The sequence below is a fragment of the Hylaeus anthracinus genome, unplaced genomic scaffold, assembly GCF_026225885.1.
Source record: "Hylaeus anthracinus isolate JK02 unplaced genomic scaffold, UHH_iyHylAnth1.0_haploid 11997, whole genome shotgun sequence".
Lineage (NCBI taxonomy): Eukaryota > Metazoa > Arthropoda > Insecta > Hymenoptera > Colletidae > Hylaeus > Hylaeus anthracinus.
This window is the reverse complement of record NW_026534344.1, coordinates 12,425,716-12,444,055: the sequence shown is the minus strand read 5'-3', so window position 1 is coordinate 12,444,055 and position 18,340 is coordinate 12,425,716. Positions and strand designations below refer to the sequence as shown.

Below are 18,340 nucleotides of genomic sequence, written 5' to 3'. Positions count from 1 at the left end.
GGATTGACTCTTTGATTTATTGAACCTTCTGTATATTTGATACTTTCAGTGCCAAACTCACAAAAATACTTATGAAGCTTAATTTTTGTTGTGTACAATTGGAAATTATATAATCTAACATTTGCGTTAGTATTTAGGTTTACAACCTCATCAAAATTCACGAATTCTATCCAGATTTTTTTTCCAGATTGAATTTCTTAGTAAAGAGATGCTTGTCACGTGTTAAAATAGATCGTTATTCAATTGTTCCTGATATGGGACCTTTCTTATACCTAATTCTGCTAATAATTCTCTTTTTTAGTCCAATCAATTTTTTTCTAAATTGAAATCTTCGAATCTATGTAACTATATTTCTCAGTCAAGTTTCTCGCATTTCTCAAGCAAAGGGAAGACTCGAATGCACTTCGCTAATTGCACATAAACTACATCGTACTTCAATTTCATTAAAACCCAGATAACAAGTGTGTTCTGTGATCGATTTTGCGTGGAACTGCCTTAGAACGTTTGAAAGATTGTTGAGTAACCAGACGTGGGTGCTCTTGCGGGTGAAAGGGTATTCTTTATTTAGTTTTAACCTTTGGAAGAAGCCCGACTGATGGGGGATGTCTCGCAATTAAATGATTGTGATTTTAATGGGGCTTTGCGTGAAACTAGGACGTGAAAATCCCGTGCAAGAAACAATTCTTTTTCTACTGGAAATTCACTCTGAGAAGCACAATTACTTTAATTGAATGATGTCCCGATCATGTACTCTTTAACCCTTTGACTGCGAAGTCGAACTGGAAGTTGTTTCGAACGCGAACATCCCTCGATACTTTCTATCCGTGAAAATGGAAAGCATCGTTAGCTGCCTATTATTCATTTCCAATCAAATATTAGAACTTGATTTCTTCTTTCCAAGGAATACAACGACGTACGTGAAATTATCAACTCAACTACAAATTATCCAATGATCACGACCTAAATTAAGAATTTCCAACATTTCAATTTTAGATTCTGTATAAAAGTAAGAACAGTTGAAAATTAATATTCGTTATGTACTTATATTGCTTCATTACAATCGATTAAGATGTTTCGATAACAATGGCGTTCACAAAATTACTGAAATACTTAAATAATGCATGTTTGTATATCGAATAACAATGATAGCGAACACGGATCGTTGAATGCAGCGTTGCAGGTGCAAAGTTTATGTAAAAATTACAACAAGGTCATGCACTTATCAAACTACAAGAATAGAGAGAAGCTTGCGTTCTTAAAGTAAATATAACTTACCCATTGTATCTTGTACGCAAATTATTTCTTCGGTTTACCGCCTGTTACACGGACACTGACGCAGTGCCATTTCTTGAGATCATTCGAAAACAATGAAATTAAATATCGAGGTTGCGTAGGACTAATAACGATCAACATAATCGACGTGTGCCCTCGAATAAACGATAAACAATCTAACGCGATTCATTGGAGTTCTAAAAGGGGGAAAGCTGTGAACTACAGATAACCCTCCTACAACACGTATTTATTCGTATCGTTTCACGTGGTATATTAGTATAATATTTCTGAATCGATGTGGACATTCTGCTCTAAAAAATAGAAACAAAAAACAATTATTCAATGGCTCGCAAAATTAACGACGTTCAGATAAAAGTAACATGTATAAAATTCGACAATTTCCTGTTGAATACACTTAAAAAATTGAAATTCAAGGATCTCCATAAATGCAACCTCCACACTTGCACCCCTATACTTGCATTTATCGCTTTGAAGATATATTATTCTCGTCACTTTTTCAGCTATAAAAATGTTAAACTCATGTTCGATAATCACGAAAAAAAAATGAGCGAATTTTTAGTACAAACCAGTCTATATTTTCCCATAAAAAAGAAATCCCGAAACACTATCCATCCTTCAAGGCGCCTTCGAAAGGACCGCGTTATAAGAGGGTCACCAGACGAACGGACAGGGGAGAACAGACAACAGACATCAGGTTCAATGACCTATTGTTAACACAAACAGTTTGCAGCTTTTATTTCACAAATTGTTAATTTACAACTATGATATGCATTCGTTCGCCTAAGAACCGAAACAGAAACGTCATTTTACACGAAACAAGGCGTGTTGTTTATCCACAATGATCAGAACGCGTATCGACGTGGGTGAGAGTTTACGGACAAGTCTCTTTTCGTTTTGTTTTTCATTTTTTCTTCGTTTTTATTATTTTTTTTTTTCTTTATTCACGGCTTCGTCTCGTCTCGAGAGATCCTTCGCACGCGGTAAACGCTTTTCAAAATCACTTGCCGCGATGGGTGACATTCCATCTCCGCTATCAACAGATTCGCAAAACCTAAACGCATCTCCCCGTGCCGGAACAACGCGATACGGACGAGATTCCTCGTTGTGGGTCGTCACGAAATCGACGGTTTCGCAATCGTCCATCTCGCGGTTCGACTTCACCTCTTTCCGACTCGACTCGCACATCGGGTCCGCGACTAACAGCAAAAACATTCATTCGCGCGTTTCATGTACTCATGGTTGTTTCGCACGGAAACCAGAAACGAGCAAACTTCCCTGGATAAGTGTGAATGATGAGCGAAAGGTGAACAACTGGTCAGCTGTCTGCTTCACAAAAATTCCAATTCGAATTACACGGTGAAATCGTATCGAAATAACGATAGTGTTAGTGTAATTTCAATTGTATTACGTAATATCATAACGAGAGAAATTTTGTTTTATTAGAGTTGAATTTATCTTATTATAAATTCGTATAATGTGATTGAAATTACATTGATAATATTTTAATTAAATTATAATTATATGATGTTATAGTTGTGATGTTGTGATCATACTGTAATATCGTATAATCGTAGTATAGTGTAAATGATATTAATGCAATTTCAATTACCTTACATAATGTTATATGTTGAATTTAATTCTATTGTAGTCATATTATATTATAACTTGAATTAAATTATAATATACTTTTGACTGTAGCACATTGCGATATCAGTTTAATTTTCCTTTCGTTGTTCATCTGTTATCCGACTAAAATTTGCCCGTTTCCGATGAAAATCGCCGCTCGAACGCGTCTTCGAGCGTCGAGGGACACGTTTTCGAGCAAATTTTGGCGCGCGCGAGCTTCAATCGCGGTTTGCATCGTCCTTCCTCGCTCGCGAGCAGAGAGCCCTGGCTTCTGGCCTGTTCCAGCCTTCGCCATGCTTGTTTCTCTTCGTTCTTCGCGCCCAATAACGACAGAACCGCGGAAATCGCAAGTATTGCAGGGAAATAGAGAGTCCTTCTTCGAGGGGACTGAGTTGGAAAGGGAGAAGCCCATCCTCTACTGTGTGGATCTTGGTAGTCGTGTTCTAACTAATAGAGTACTGTTTGGAATTACAGAGATTGCTCCTGAGTCAATGGTAAGGCAAAATTCTTATCTTGATTGACAATTTTGGATGATAGAATAATAGAATAGGTTGCTCAATTTCAAAGTTCTGCTCTGAATCCTTGAGTTGAATGATTAAATTCATCATAGTTTAATAAAGGATGGCTTTTGGATTAACATTTATTCAATAAAAATAGTAATCTGTGTTAGATCTTTAGTAAGAAAGTATATAAATAGGATACTTTCTCTACCATTCATATTTTATTGAAAAATAAAATCCTACGTCACTTAAATGCAGATAAATTCACAGTTACTTCAAAATACTATAAAGAACATCGCCAAGTGGAGTTCACTATGCGATAGAAATCTATCTTTCGCTCATAAATTATGTCTTCGCGATGTTAATGCTATCGTAGTCAATGATTTATGTGACACCATCCCTGGATCTCAACCAGTCTTGATCTACCCTTTAAAAAAATTCACTGAACTTGGCTTTCACACGAATCTTCCAGTACAGATACCAATTAACTGTTTATAATTGTCAAATATTACATTTAGAGTCCACCTGCCTAAAGAATGACTTTCCAGCTCTCTACAATACAACGAACGCCAGAAAGACACATAAGCCTTCGAAGCACCATGTGTTCGTTCGTCCTCTCGACTATGCTCCCATTGGAGCACCATCGACGCGCGAGCTTGCGAGATATCGATCCTCGTTCTATTAGAGAACGGATTTCGTAGATCCAGTCGCAATCTCGCGCCGAGGCGATCTCTCGTCGAGGAATAAATCGCGAAAACGAGACGCACCGGTGTTCGCTGGCGCTATCGTTCTCTTCGAGATCGAGGTTCGATAATTCATATACGTGTCCTATCGCGACTTGCCGTATCTAAGATCTGCAAGGTCGCGCTAGAGAGTCCCGTGTATCACGCGATATCCCGTACGTACGGGGTGGACCTGCTGAAAAGGAACTGTGGAGGCGATTAAGCTGAATTTAATCACAGATTTCGAGTTAACATTGACAATGGTCTCGATGAAAATTGGGGAAAATTTTGAACATCGTCACAGTATGTATTTTTTACAGCTTTAGGACGTGTAGTGGAATTCTTATCTGGTGGTTTAAATTTGAATTTGAAAGAGGTTTTAGATTGTCTGACTTGCTTGTGATGCAACCACTTTTTTCTTGTAATAAAAAGAACACTATTTTTTAAATCTTCACGAAGTGTAGTGAAATTCTGATCTTTTTGCTTTAGTTTTGAAGTATAACGTACTAATAATTTTATTTACTAGAATTCTCTAGCCGAAGAAAGTTAGAGAAACATATTACATAAGTTTTGTACTACTAATGGAACTTGCTTACTTCACTGTACTCGATTACCACACAGTACCAAAGTTCTGAACAACGAATTGAAGACTTCAATAGAATCAAACTTAAAAGAATGCCAATAAAAATTTCAATACTCGGTATAATTGAAACGTGGTCAAACGGTAACAAATCGAAACCTGCAAGTCGACGATACGCGTCGCTAAAATAATTGCGTGGTCACATTACCGATCCAGAACACGTTTCTTACGTCATGAACGTTTCAGATAAATGTGTAATCGTAAACAATGGGACAAATAACCGCGAGGCTCGACGGAGCATTGACGCGAAACGTACGTGACATCGCGCGTGTTCTTTTCGCGTCTCGAGAAACGTTCCGGCGAAAAAGAACTAGTCAACCCGGCCGAGAAACGAGCCGAAACACGTACGACCAGATAAATTCTTCAAACATCCCAGCCTCGTCTACGCGATCTTCTCGAATCTACCTCGGTGGTTGGGAACGTTTTAAAGTGACGGGAAAGCGCTCTTGCATGATCTCGGATCGTTATACCTCCGCGTGCTCATTTTGTTCGATGACTCCTGGACTGGAAATAAGTCCGAGGCAAACGGAAGGTACGATGACGTCGTTAAAAGTTGCTCGTGCGTAATGGGTAAATGATAATTATTCTTGGGTAGTCAGCTTAAATTACAATTTCCCTCAACTTTGCTTCTGCGATTGTGAGCACTCCAGGGCCACCAATTACAAGTGAAAACGTCTCGATGTAACAGAAAAATACTATTTCGAGCGATGGAGCTGAAGAGGTGTGATAATATTATTTCTGTTAAAAAATATGAATTTTTTAATATTTGAAGGATTTGATTCAATGGTTTGTTCTTATAATGACAATTTTGGATCGGAACACTGATGAGGGTTGAAACATTTGTCGAAAATTACTGTTAAAGGGTAATCCTTTCATATGTGAATTATACTGGAAGGTACTCGAATGACAATAAATGTTAGAATAAAAGTGAAAAAGCAAATGCATACTTATTTTAGAGCTCTGTAAAACTACATGAATTCCAATAACTTTATCTTCAGGATTTTAATAATACCTTTGAATGAAAAGTAATATTTCTCTGTTTAAAAATCCAAGAAGAATGTTCTACAATTCTCTGCTCTTTACAGCTTGAAACGACGTCATCGCACACTTTTCCAAAAATTTCACCTTCAGGTCTCTCTAAACCTTTTCCAAATTCCCCCATTCTACTTCGAACCCCAAAATATCTTCCCCTCGCTCGAATCGATCTCAGTTTTCGCCAACGACGCGGTGCGTCTCTCGATACAAGGAAAATGTCATCTTCCGTGGCATTCGTTCCCCCGCGAAGAGGGTTGTCGATCGAGGCAAACTAGCTACGCGCATTTAACAAACGTCACTTCGTCTCTAATCTCTATTTACTCGATAATCAGAAGCGTTTGGACGTCAAGTGCTGGGTGTTAAGGTGTATTGAATTGTTGTTGGAAAACGGCTATTGGGGGAAATTGGATTGCGGAGGAGGAAGGGGGATAGGGGGGAGCTTAGGGTGGGATCATCGATTTTTCGCGACAGAGAAAATTCAGCGGTTTGGGGGGTGGGGAGGAGGGGTGCGCGGGTCGTGGCCGCGCGTCACACGTCTGCAAAGGAAAAAATCTAAAAATCCTCTTGGTTGGCACACAAAACGAAACGATGTAGTATCATGCGGGCGCCCGTCGTCGACCGTGTGTTGTCCACGGTCCGACCGCGGTCCCGCGCGACTCGTTACAAGTATGAAAAATATCCCGGCTTGGTAATACCGTTTAAAAAAGTTATTGCATCTGGGTAACCTATGTTGTATAGGTACGTTTCTTTATCGTATATTGTACAAATATTGTTGTAAGTCGGTACAAACGTTACTGTAGAAAACATAACAACTCGTAGGTTCTTCCGTCATCTTTTTCTTTGTGTGTGTGTTTTATTACTTTTTTTTTTACCTCTTCCTATCGTTCGTTTTTCACTCGCACAAATCGCACGCACGCATACCCTAAATCTGTAACATTCGCGCGGGCTCTTTCTTTCTCGTCCTGTCGCTCGTTTTATTTATTTTTTTCATTTTTTTTTTAATATACGGCAAGCTTAGTTAAGTGTTATACAATCTGTTAGCGCTACGCAAGACTCTGATCTACAGGGTGGCTTTCAAGGTATCTCAACGCTGCGATGCTCGTGTATGTCGGTGTGTACGTGTGTGGGTGTTTGTTCTGCGGGTTTTTAGGAGCAAACGAGAAAGAACGAACTGAGAAGCGAATTTTGGTGTCGAGTCTCGCCGCGAGGACCAGTTTTCAAAGCGCGATGAAAATTTTTCTAAATTTTGTATTATTTCCCCGAGTTTTCGATCCAAGGAGAACGAGATGCTTCTTATCTATTTTCCTTGGTTCGTCATCGGTAAGCGATGAAATCTCTTTTAACGTATTTTCCTAATTAAAATTCTTCAATTTTCACTGAACTCCTGAAAAATCGAGACGATTTTTACTTCCGCTCGAAGGGATTTATGGTTACGACGAGCACCCGTGGACCTTGAACGAGGTGCTTACTAAGTACTGTAAAAGTGCGGCCTTGCATATCCCCGTTCGGTAATTGCAGAAACGGACGCCTCATGAGTGAAATATGCAACGTCGATGATTCTCGGTATCCTTAGCTTTCGCAACGTTCGCTTTTGAGGAAATCGGGCGACGTCGACTTTATCGGCTCCTCTTACCAGCGTCGGTGTTCCTTAAACGTTGTGTCTCCATTTTACGTGCACCGTAATTAAGCAGTTGCGAAACAAAAAATAATTCGATTTTTAGAAGGACGAACTTTCGATGCTATTTTATTTTTTAGCGTATTCAACTGAGGGCTTTACTTCTATTTTATTACGAACGAAATATGAGAAGGTTGTATAAGAAAATTGATCTTCATTGGAATACTGTCAGAGTAATTTTGAAGAATGTCATTTGTTCGCAATTAAGTTGAAATATTTGATTTGCTCCAATGGTAGGTTTTTAATTCGAATAATGGAAGTGTTTTTAACGAAACGTATAGCGTTTTACACCGGAGATATTTTGATCAGAGACACTTGATACCGTTCTGTAATCGTTTCAATTTTTGCTGATGCTTTATAGGGGCGTTAATTTTATTTGAACGGATTCACTCAAATACGCAAATGCTCGTTTGGAACGTTTACCAAAACGGTATTTGAAGATTTACATTCGCCATTAACGAAAACTGAATTTATCGGGTACATTCAACAATTCCGTGGATGACATTAAATTCAATCCATAGTAAACGCGAAATTGCAATTCAATGCCTTTTAATACGAAATACAATTCTCAGTTGGACCAATTAGATTCCTTCGTTTACTCGATAAAAGTGCAGTGCCATGTTCCGAACTCGATTCAGTTCTCAATTTCCTAACAGATTCATGAATATTTACAGAAATAATCGTTTATTAAGAACACTGAAATGAATAATGCAAATCTCGAAGTAATCTTACAAATTCTTTTGTGAAATTCTCCCCATCAAAATCATTCTGTAAGCCGAAGAGCGACGAATGTCTCCGCCAAGGCTGAGTCAAATACAATTTCCGTGTCCTGGTTGAAAAAAGATCAAATGAAGGAGAGAAGTACTAATGGAAAATTTCATGAATCGTTTGCCACAGTTCTACGCAGAGTTTCTCACAGAAAAAGGTTAAAAAATGTCACGCAACATTTTTCACCAGCGTTGTAAAATGGTTCACCAGCTGTTTCAACAATGGGCGATGGTTGGTTGGAATGATGAAAATGGTGGGCAGAAGAGGTACCTGACGTGGAGAAGTTCGTGTCAGGATTGGTGACAGAAGAAATTTCAAACATTTGGGGGTTCCAAAAACATTCGAGAGTTTTAAGACTTTTGTGGTACTCGAGGCTTTTGGACTTCCTAGACTTAAGAGTTTCAAGATTCAAGAGTTTCAAAACTTAAGAGTGTCAAGACTTTAAGAGTTTCAAAATGTAAGACTTCTTAGATACTCAAGACACAGAAAATTCAAGACTGTCAACACTCAACACTTCATGGATATTTACAACAAAGAAAATTCAAGACTTTCAAGCCCCCGAAAAAATGTCTTAACTCCTAAATAGCCAAGACAACCAGTATCAGGATCATCTCAACCCCCAACGGATTCGGCCCCAACCCTACCACTGTCTAAACATTTCCTACGAAGGACACCCCTAAAACTCAAGACCCTCGACCACTATGCAATCTCCAAGAATAACTCATTCTGCTGTCAAAAACACCAGATCTTCGACCAACGATTCGCCCATCGCGCGACCATAAAGTTTCAGACGAAGGGAAAATCGAAACCTTCTCCAGCAGCGAGATCCTCGATTACCCTCGGGGATCCTGCTCGAGAGCGGGGTTGTACATGCGCCGCGCGGTGTGCTCGCGATCCTTCGACAAGTTTTTCAAGGTTAGGCTAACTTTTCTCTAGGTAAAAGTCGAGGCGGGGCGCACGCATGGTTACAAACCGTGGCGTTGAATAGGATAGACGTAGGAACGTGTCACCGGGTGACCCGCTCCGCGAACTCGGGAGCTCGCGTCGCCCCGAACTGGGGTAGTAGGAGCAATCTCAGCCTGATCGGTCGCTTAGGGGTGGTAGGCGTAGGCCTACCCACGCATACAACGTCCAAAGAGGTTGTACGTGTCGGGTCGCAGGGTGGAAGCGTTAACAAGCGTTCACCTATCGATACAGTCGAAGACAAAATTCGAGGTTCGTGGCTCCTTCTATTATGTAATCAGGGGAGATTGTATAACGTCGATGACGAGGTTAATTAGTTATCAACAACACTTGATAGATTCGAAAATAAAGTATTCAATAGGGAGAATATTGTCTGAATCTGATGGTAAAGAGTTTTTGAAAAATATTTCTGAGAATTTGATTTTTAATGATAGAATTTTGAAGACTCAGTTGTAATCGAGGGTAGTTTTATTTAAAGTAGAGAATCGAAACCTAAGTGCAGACCTAACTGATACCAGTTGTATTTTATTATAAAACCAAATGTGGAAAATATGACTGCAAATAGTTGATAATAAGGTACACTTGTCAGATTGATCGTGGTGAACACTCAAAGTATATCATCCTTCAGGTTTAATTGTTATCATGTGTATTTGCATTTAAAATGACAAATGGAATGTAAATTTTCCATACTATTTACTTCATTAGAAAAGAAAATGCAAAAGCATCTTTTGAAAAACATTTTCTGACTATATTTCTCTGAGAATATTCGTACTCAAGAGGATAACCCTTTCGGTTGACCTCGCTAAACATGCCTGCAAATTTCACGACACTGTTCAAGACATTAGAGACACGTTGATTATGCTAAACAGACCAACTGCGTAGAAGACTATACCAACGGAACAACTGAACGCGAAGATGAATGCGCACGAGTTTATGGATTGACCTGACACACGCTTGTCTGATCAACACGATCTTATTCTACTGTACAGCCATTGCACTACAAAGATGAGCAAAATTCTTATTTAGATACAAATTTCGAGTAAATAGTGAAAGATAGATGACTGTTTATCAATTTAATTGATAGTTTATCGATTCATATGAATTGTAGAATGATACGATCATGAATGAACGAGGTAGAAATAAATTTTGCTCATCTCTGTTTTTCAGCACGTCTCGAGACTACAGGGTTATCACAGAAGTCACGGACCCAATTAAAATTCTCTTATTATTCTACTATACAGCCATAATATTATAAAGTACCAATTAAAAGGATCTTAGGTTAGGTTTTAAAATCGAGGATAGGTTTAATGCCAGCATTTCAGCTGCACCTAGCCTTCTACGCATGTTTGTACTTTTTGTTCTATTTGTTTCTATATTCATATGTATCTGTTCCCTTACTCGTGTAATAAAGACGTTAAATAAAATTTGAAAACAAGAATCTTATTCTACTTTTAATATTACACACTAATAATGTACAGATATTTTTTAGTACTGTGGCTGTATAGCAGAATACAGTTGAAACCAGTTTCGTGTATCAGATCAGTGGATAGTTTTCTGCATGCTATGCATTCATGAACTATTTCAATTTTTAGTTTTCGATACAGGTCATAGTCTGTTCAGTATGATCAGTCATAGTTGTGGAATAATTAAACAAATTTTATCCCAATAATTATTATAAAAGTGCACCCAATAAATTGCATATTTGTTATGTCGAAATAAATGTGACAGAATGACTGAAAATAGAAGTGATTTATGAAGACGAAATTGGAAAAATGTAGAGCTTCGTAAATGATCAATTTCTTATTTTTGCAACCGAAAGAAATTAACGTTAGTTTAAAAATTGATAGGAACCGACCATTACCTATTAATTTTCATTTTTGCGAACGTACCGCCTATGCGAATAAATCGCCCGATATTAAATTCATTTTACGTATTCAGAGACGCGGGCTACGAGAGATAAATTATGCACGCTTGTCACTTTTCACGATGCGTCCTTGCTTTTTGTCCCTACCATGAAATTTAGTACTACTTTTCATGGAAACGTTTTTATCGGGAGATCTGGGAGACATCGAGAGGGATTTCCGGAATAAATGTATATTAAGATATCCTTCCGGCGGTTACGAGACCAAGGATCGATATAATCCGACTCATGAGCATTTCAAGAGTTATTGAATTATTTCCACCTGCTGCAAACGAACATGCCGAAACTGACTCGTCGTGTCACAATTATCTCTAGACTAGAATCATTGCAATTTATACTCTTTTCTATTTCCAGTTCCCTACCAGGAGGTTATTAACAATTACACAGTATGAAATTTGGGGAATTAAATCTCTTCACTCCTGAATTAAAATAAAAAGAAGAATTCTTTAATTTTATTCCAACCCCTGAAAATGATATCCTACAATATGTTAAAGTAACAATCATTCCTTTCCGTAGATATTTATTTTTCACCCTCCAAAGTTTTATGAATCTATACCCCAACGAATAAATAAAAATCACAGGAAACACCTGTAAGACTAATTTCATTTAATTTAAACCAGCCAATTATGAATGAACCTAGCTCACTTTAAAAGAGTCCTGTTAATATCAACAATTCTACGACGGTCAGAAATGCAACAATAAACCAATTTTTCCCCTCGCAATCGTATTTATACCCTTCTTGGTTAGGGAAGGCTGTACGTATTCCTGTTTACGCTGTCCCACATCGGAGTTTGGTAAATCTGTTCGCGTAAGCCTCGCGGAAACGCCTGAGCGTCGTCCGGCACGAATCAACGTCCAGCGAATTTTGCACGAGACTGTATGTAGGTCGCGTAGGTGTGGGCCTGGTGTTGTGTGGGTGCACATGTAGGCGTGCCTGCCTACGCTTGGAATTGCGCAGGTGGGCGTGACTTGGGGCGGCGCCAGGTGAGTACACCCCTGACCTCGGTCCCGCAACTCCACGCGTGCCTCCGGACCTATATCGGCTTCCGATTCGCCTGTCCAAGGCATGCGGTAAGAATCATCGATAGCCCGCCGTGTTTCTCCTCTAAACAAGACATTTCTTTTATCGAAATAGGTCGCCGTCGTTTCGACGAGATGCGAAACGGGACCATGCCGCCAACGAATTAGCATGCGACGTGATTAATGAGCATTTTGGTTGGGTAGAGTCGTGGGGACTTGAAAAATTGAACGGGGTGAAGAGATTTTAGGGAATGTTTCGTTGGAGGGAAGAAACATTCCTTGGTGAAATGAATTTGGTATGTTCTTTCTTAATTGAGTTCAAGGGGATGGTAGGATCCTCAGGTTCAAGGGGGTTGCAATTTTAATTTGAATTATGTGGAAAGGTTCTAACGAATTGGGAAGAAATTTTGATTTCTCCAAGTTTTTTTCGTAAAACACTAGTAATTAGTTGCCATGTTGTGATTAATGCCAATTTCAGTTGAATAGAATCGTGGAACTTGGAATTAACTACCACTTGGTGGCGTGAAGAGATTTCAACGAATTCTACTGAATTGGGAAGAAATATCGGTAATCCTAATTATCTTCCATAAAGTGAATAGAATCTAAAAGTATTGAATGTGTAAACGAAAACTGTCCGTTTAGTTCCCTTCTTACTTCTGTCTGTGTCTGACACTGCCAGGCCACTTCTACTTGCCGCCTATTCTCTTCCCGTTCTACGTTCCGCTCATTTCCTGCACTACGCACACATAAATTAGGTAACTTACTGCACCTCTACATATGTATGTGTATTATTTATGTAATTATACAGATATAGTGAAAATGTTCGGAAATTTGAAAAACGAGCATATATCAAATGAAAAGTGACTGAAAAGTCAACTGAAAAGTTTAACGCTATTTTAGGAAAACAACTATTTTCGGCAACCGATAGATGAATTATCGATTCGCGGATACACGATATTTATATGCTGGAAGAAGACGAAGGTATCGGAGGACTCATCCCCGAAGGCATCGGAGAAAAGTGTACATCGATCCGAAGGGTGTTTTCAGTTCACCGATACACTTTCACGCTACCGCCCAGTTTAAACCGCTTTGGAAACTTCCTCGACAACTTTATAGGGGAGATCCCGGGATTTCGCGAAACTATTCCATTTCTCCGCGTACCTGACAAATCATTCGAGAAAACTTTGCGAGTATACGAATTGACACCAAATCTGAATGGATACTTCAATTTCCAGCTAAAACCTTACGCTTTATTTCTCGACTTTCTGCACTTTTACCTTGCCGAAGAAAGATTTATTTTTGTTTCGCTTTTGTTTGTAATCATTCCAAACGAGTAACAATAAAAGATCGAGTATCTTTCTCCACGAACGTTTAAAGATCACTCGAAAGGGGTTGCACGCTTTCCGATAAATTCTTTTGTATTAAAATCATTTTCTCGAATAATAAAATCTGTAGAGCGTCATTCACTGGCGCTCGATATGTTTCGTTTCTATGTATATTTTCTCCTCAAAGTCTTCCATTATTGAATCGTGCGACTTTGTAACGCTCAGGTTCACGAATGATCGTATATCTAGGTTTGGTTTATTCGACACCTTATATTCTACTTTGCATCATCACTCGAATTGAGTTGATGAATTGATTAATCGAAATTTTACGAATCATTACAAATTTTTCTAGGAGACAGAATTTTAATTTTTAGAAACGTCATGATAAGATTACCGCCAAGTTAGTAGCTGTTCATACAAACTAGATTTATCTTTGCAACTTTCCCCTAAATGTACAGCTAAATAATTTGTCATTTTTGGACTTACTGTTTCAATATGTTAGCAAAGGGCTAAACATAGATATTGCTGTCTGTTCTAAAAGCAACCTTAACCCTCGCGACCCCAAAATTGCCAATGCAAAATCACGTTGAAAACCCTACTTAAGACCCTTCTCGTCGATATTTCTTCAGATCAATCATTCCCTCGTCTTCCAACCCAGGGACGAGTTCAATCGTGCCTCTCACACTCGACTTATTCGTACTGGTCCTCCCGCGAGAATCGATCACGCTTAATCCGCACGGATACTCGCAAACATACTCGAGGCGAGGGTAAGTTCCGACCAAACATCCGACCAGCCTCTTTCCTAGACATTTTTCACCACAGTTTTCGAAGCGTAAAAGCGCGATTACCTACTAAAATCTAGTGTCCGAACGTCGTCTCTCATTGTCCCGTTGCGAGATGATTTTTTCCTCCATCATTTTTCATTTTCCTCGCCAATTTCACTGTTTTCCCCATTACGTCAGTTTTTGTTTCTTTCTCTCTATCACCGAAAGAGCAGCGTGTATGCTTGGCGTCAGAGATGGACAAACGAGTCTCGAATAAAGAATAAAAAAAGTTTGATAAAAATTACACACCCTCACTCTTAAATTTTTCAAAAGCTAAACAACTTCCAGTCCCTTATTCGCTCAAATTACCAAACCAACCAAATCCACATTGAACGAATAAAAGCTCATCTCGACGACCATTCAATGTGACGAAAGTTCCGAATAAATAGTTTTTAGGTGTTTCCATTCGTCATTCGTTATCCGAATAAAATTTTGTCCACCTTTGGCTGACACTACTGTTCGCTTCGCGAGCGTTATCGTTAAGACGAAGTCTGTGGCCAACGTTCGGAGATAATAGAAATCATTCGAATGTCTCGGGGATCCCCGAATTGCAGATTGTTCCGGAGTCGGGAAATCCCTCCATTTCCGACTTCGCCGTGACGATAATTCCATGCAAAGCGCGGCGTGTAAGAATGAACACGATGTAATGGAATTCGCGTAGTATAAAAGCTCTGAATTCCCGTGAAAGTGGGTTATGCAATCTTTTTTGGTCGAGACGCGTGTTCTCAGGGCCGACGTTAGTCTCTGGATCATTCGTTTTATACTCAGCGAAGGTTACGTCGGTCCTTCCGGTTCGAATCGTTCAAGTTTCGCGAGGAAATTGCTCTCGTGACTGAAAATTTAAATACCCGATGGCCGGGCATGATTACCGAGCCAATGAGTGCTCGATGTAGCGAAAATAATGCAAAATGTCTCACGCAGAAGTTGCACGGTGATGTTGCTGAACATTTTGCAAAAAATTGTAACAAATCGTGGTTAAACAACTTTTTACTGGAAGGTCGAATTTTTGCTCGATTATTCAAGTAAAAAGAATATTTATAATGGTAATGACAGTGCGGAATGAATGAAATTGTAAAATACGGTAGAGGTACTGCTTCCACGCGAGAAGAGTGCAATAGGCTCCGCCCACTGGGTGCACCCTGACGACTATTTTGAGAACATTAGCCTGTGTACACTTGACTTGGTGATCGATTACCATTTAATTACATGTCTGTGACACAATAAACTGTTCTCACCAATAGACGACGTTTTTTTTTTTTATTCATGGGCGTGTGTCTCATTTAATTAATACATCCTAGAGGCGGAGCCTATAGCAATCTTTTAGCGCATTGACACTATAGTCTTTCAAATATTGTAAGAAATCACGCAAGATCGTAAAAAATCGTTCTCCACCGATAGATTGAAGTATGTATTATAAATAAATATAAAAATGATCGGGTGTAAACATATTCGAACCGGTGGAATTGATACCTCGAATTAGCGTCCGTAAACGTCGGCCCCGCATGTGCGGTGTGACTTCGAAAATCGTACAAAACACGGATCACAGTAAAATAATAGAGCATTCGTGCCCAATGTACAAACAATAAAGTATAGTTTCTACCTAAAAATTTCGTCAACATGTTTTTTTTTTTCATTGCGCTAGGTTGTTATTCATTTTCATTTCTGCCTAAACGTTATCATAATGTCAATAATTATGATTAGGTGTCCCCGTAGTTAATGCCTATGCATTTTTACGTGTGTTTATGTATATATATATATATATATATATGCGTATTATACATACTATATATATACACACACAACGAATATGTATATATGTATACATATAATATCGTATAATAAATTTCATCTTAGCCTAGATATTCATACCTATAGGTAATTTCAGTTTAGATTAGTTTCCTATTCACATATTCGTCTATATCAATACGCCGGTGTATACAATAATTCTATGTTAATGTCAGTATCACTAGTCATATTCAATATATATATTTATATATATCGTAGAATAATATCTCTATGTGTGTTGTATGTATGTACAGCGCCTTGGTTTCTCTTTTTATCGTTTGTATGGTACATTCGCATTCTCTCTCTCTTTCTCTCTTTATATATATATATATATATTGCATTATGTACTAAACTATTAAAATACTAGTATAAATATCTCTTGACATATAATATATATATATTTTTTCATATATATATATGTATTCATTTTATTTACTTATATATATATATATGTATATATATAGTGTAGCGTGATCAGCGGAGCCGAAGAAATGGTTTCGAGTTTATTGGTTATTACTTTTTTTCTTCTCCCAAAACGATATATATATATATATATAATATATGCAGCGCGATGTCATTTCGACGTCTCCGCGAGGTTTTCTTTTTTTTCGCCCTTTTTCCACACCCGTTTCACACTCATCGCGCTCCCTCCACGTTTTTCTTCTTTTCATATCGACCATTTCTTTTCCTCTCTTTGTTTATACAGTTATTGCTATTGGATTCATTGCATAGTAGGTTGTCCCGTGTGAACTGATATTACTCATTTTTTTTATCGTTTTAATTCCATTAAACCGTCTACGCTTCCTCTGAGCCCCGTTCGTCCGCGAATGAAAACTTTATTATAGAAGAGAAGATGTCGAGCCGAACTCGATCTGACGCCATCTTTTTATCGTTGTTTCTTTGACCCCCTTAATGGCAAAAAGTGTCCTAGAAAGTTTCGCAGTAGTCAACAACATACATACATACAACGTTGTCGCGTTTACCTTCGATAGTCTTTGCCAAGGATGGGCAAAATTCTGAACTGGATAAAAAATTCATGTAACGTTTCGCTCGTTATTTTTAAAATGTAAATAAAAATCACAATTATAGATTCACATATCCCGCAACGATAAAATTGTCGTCGTCGTATTCGAATTATTGCCCATCTATGGATCTCTAGAAGCAGAATCTTTCCCTCTCACAGTAAGATTCATTTGTAACGAATAATAAACAATTTCAGTTCGAAACGAAAATATTCTGCTTCCAATGCTCGCGCTCGAGAAACTTATTGCGACGAGTATCGAGCAAAGAACGACCACAAGAGGGTCAAAGAAACGCGTTCGATTCGACGAACAACCATTTGGGATCGTAGTCGTTGAGCACCACAGGTATTAACAATTAACTATTTTCACTCCTCTAAAAATTATCCAATTAAAATTTCGTCGTTAACATCTGCTATGTCCTCGGTTGAAACATATTCCTGTTTCTTGTCTCGAACAACATTTCTCGCAAGCACCGCGGAAACTTATTCCTGTTTCTTCTCTCGAACAACATTTCTCGCAAGCACCGCGGAAACAGTTTCCTGAGAGCTTCCGAGAAAACGTTTTCCATTGCCCGGGAAAACGTGAAAAATCGCGACGCCGCGCAAGCGGACAAGAAGTGTTCTTCTCTCGCAAAGCTCCTTTGATCAGGCGAGAATCACGTGACGCATTTCTCGCAATTATCATATGGAAACGAACCTTTCAACGCGATCGTTCGAAATTCTTGTCCGAGTTTCACAGCCGCGGCGCGGCTCGCAATATTAATTAATGTAATTCGCGATATTAACGTCCTATCGTGCATTCGTGGCGATTGCTATCGCGAGTAATTAATACGAATGCGAAAATAATCGCAGAATTCGGGCGGTGGGCGAACTTTAACCCCTTAAAATTATGCAGCAGAAAATTCAGCCATGTTTACGGAACGCATGGCTACGGTAATAATTAAAAATTAATTGCTCGGAACGGACTGGTTCTCTCGGCGTGACCGGAGTCCTGAAAATTTCACCTCTGAACGAACTTCCTCCCACGATTAGGTTGATTGGAAATGTTCAAAAGGGAGACGTCAATTTTTTCTCAAAATCAGAATTCTTTAAAGTGCTATCAGTTGTTGTGGGTAGTTTTAATAGATCGACCCCTATTCGTGGAAAGATTTTAACCTCTTCAGGGAGGGATTGTTTGAAGTAAAACGATGGAATTGACCAATGGCATTTATCATTAATGTGG

The 18,340-nt window shown here is 38.7% G+C and overlaps 2 protein-coding genes across 4 annotated transcripts in view; one reads left to right on the top strand and one right to left on the bottom strand.

Moving 5' to 3' along the window:
- The window catches only part of LOC128889530 (protein bric-a-brac 1-like), an 83,193-nt gene that overhangs the window by 4,693 nt on the left and 60,160 nt on the right, over window positions 1–18,340 (bottom strand). The window lies entirely within an intron of this gene.
- LOC128889531 (ras association domain-containing protein 2) overlaps window positions 1–18,340 on the top strand; it is a 110,950-nt gene that overhangs the window by 33,513 nt on the left and 59,097 nt on the right. The window lies entirely within an intron of this gene.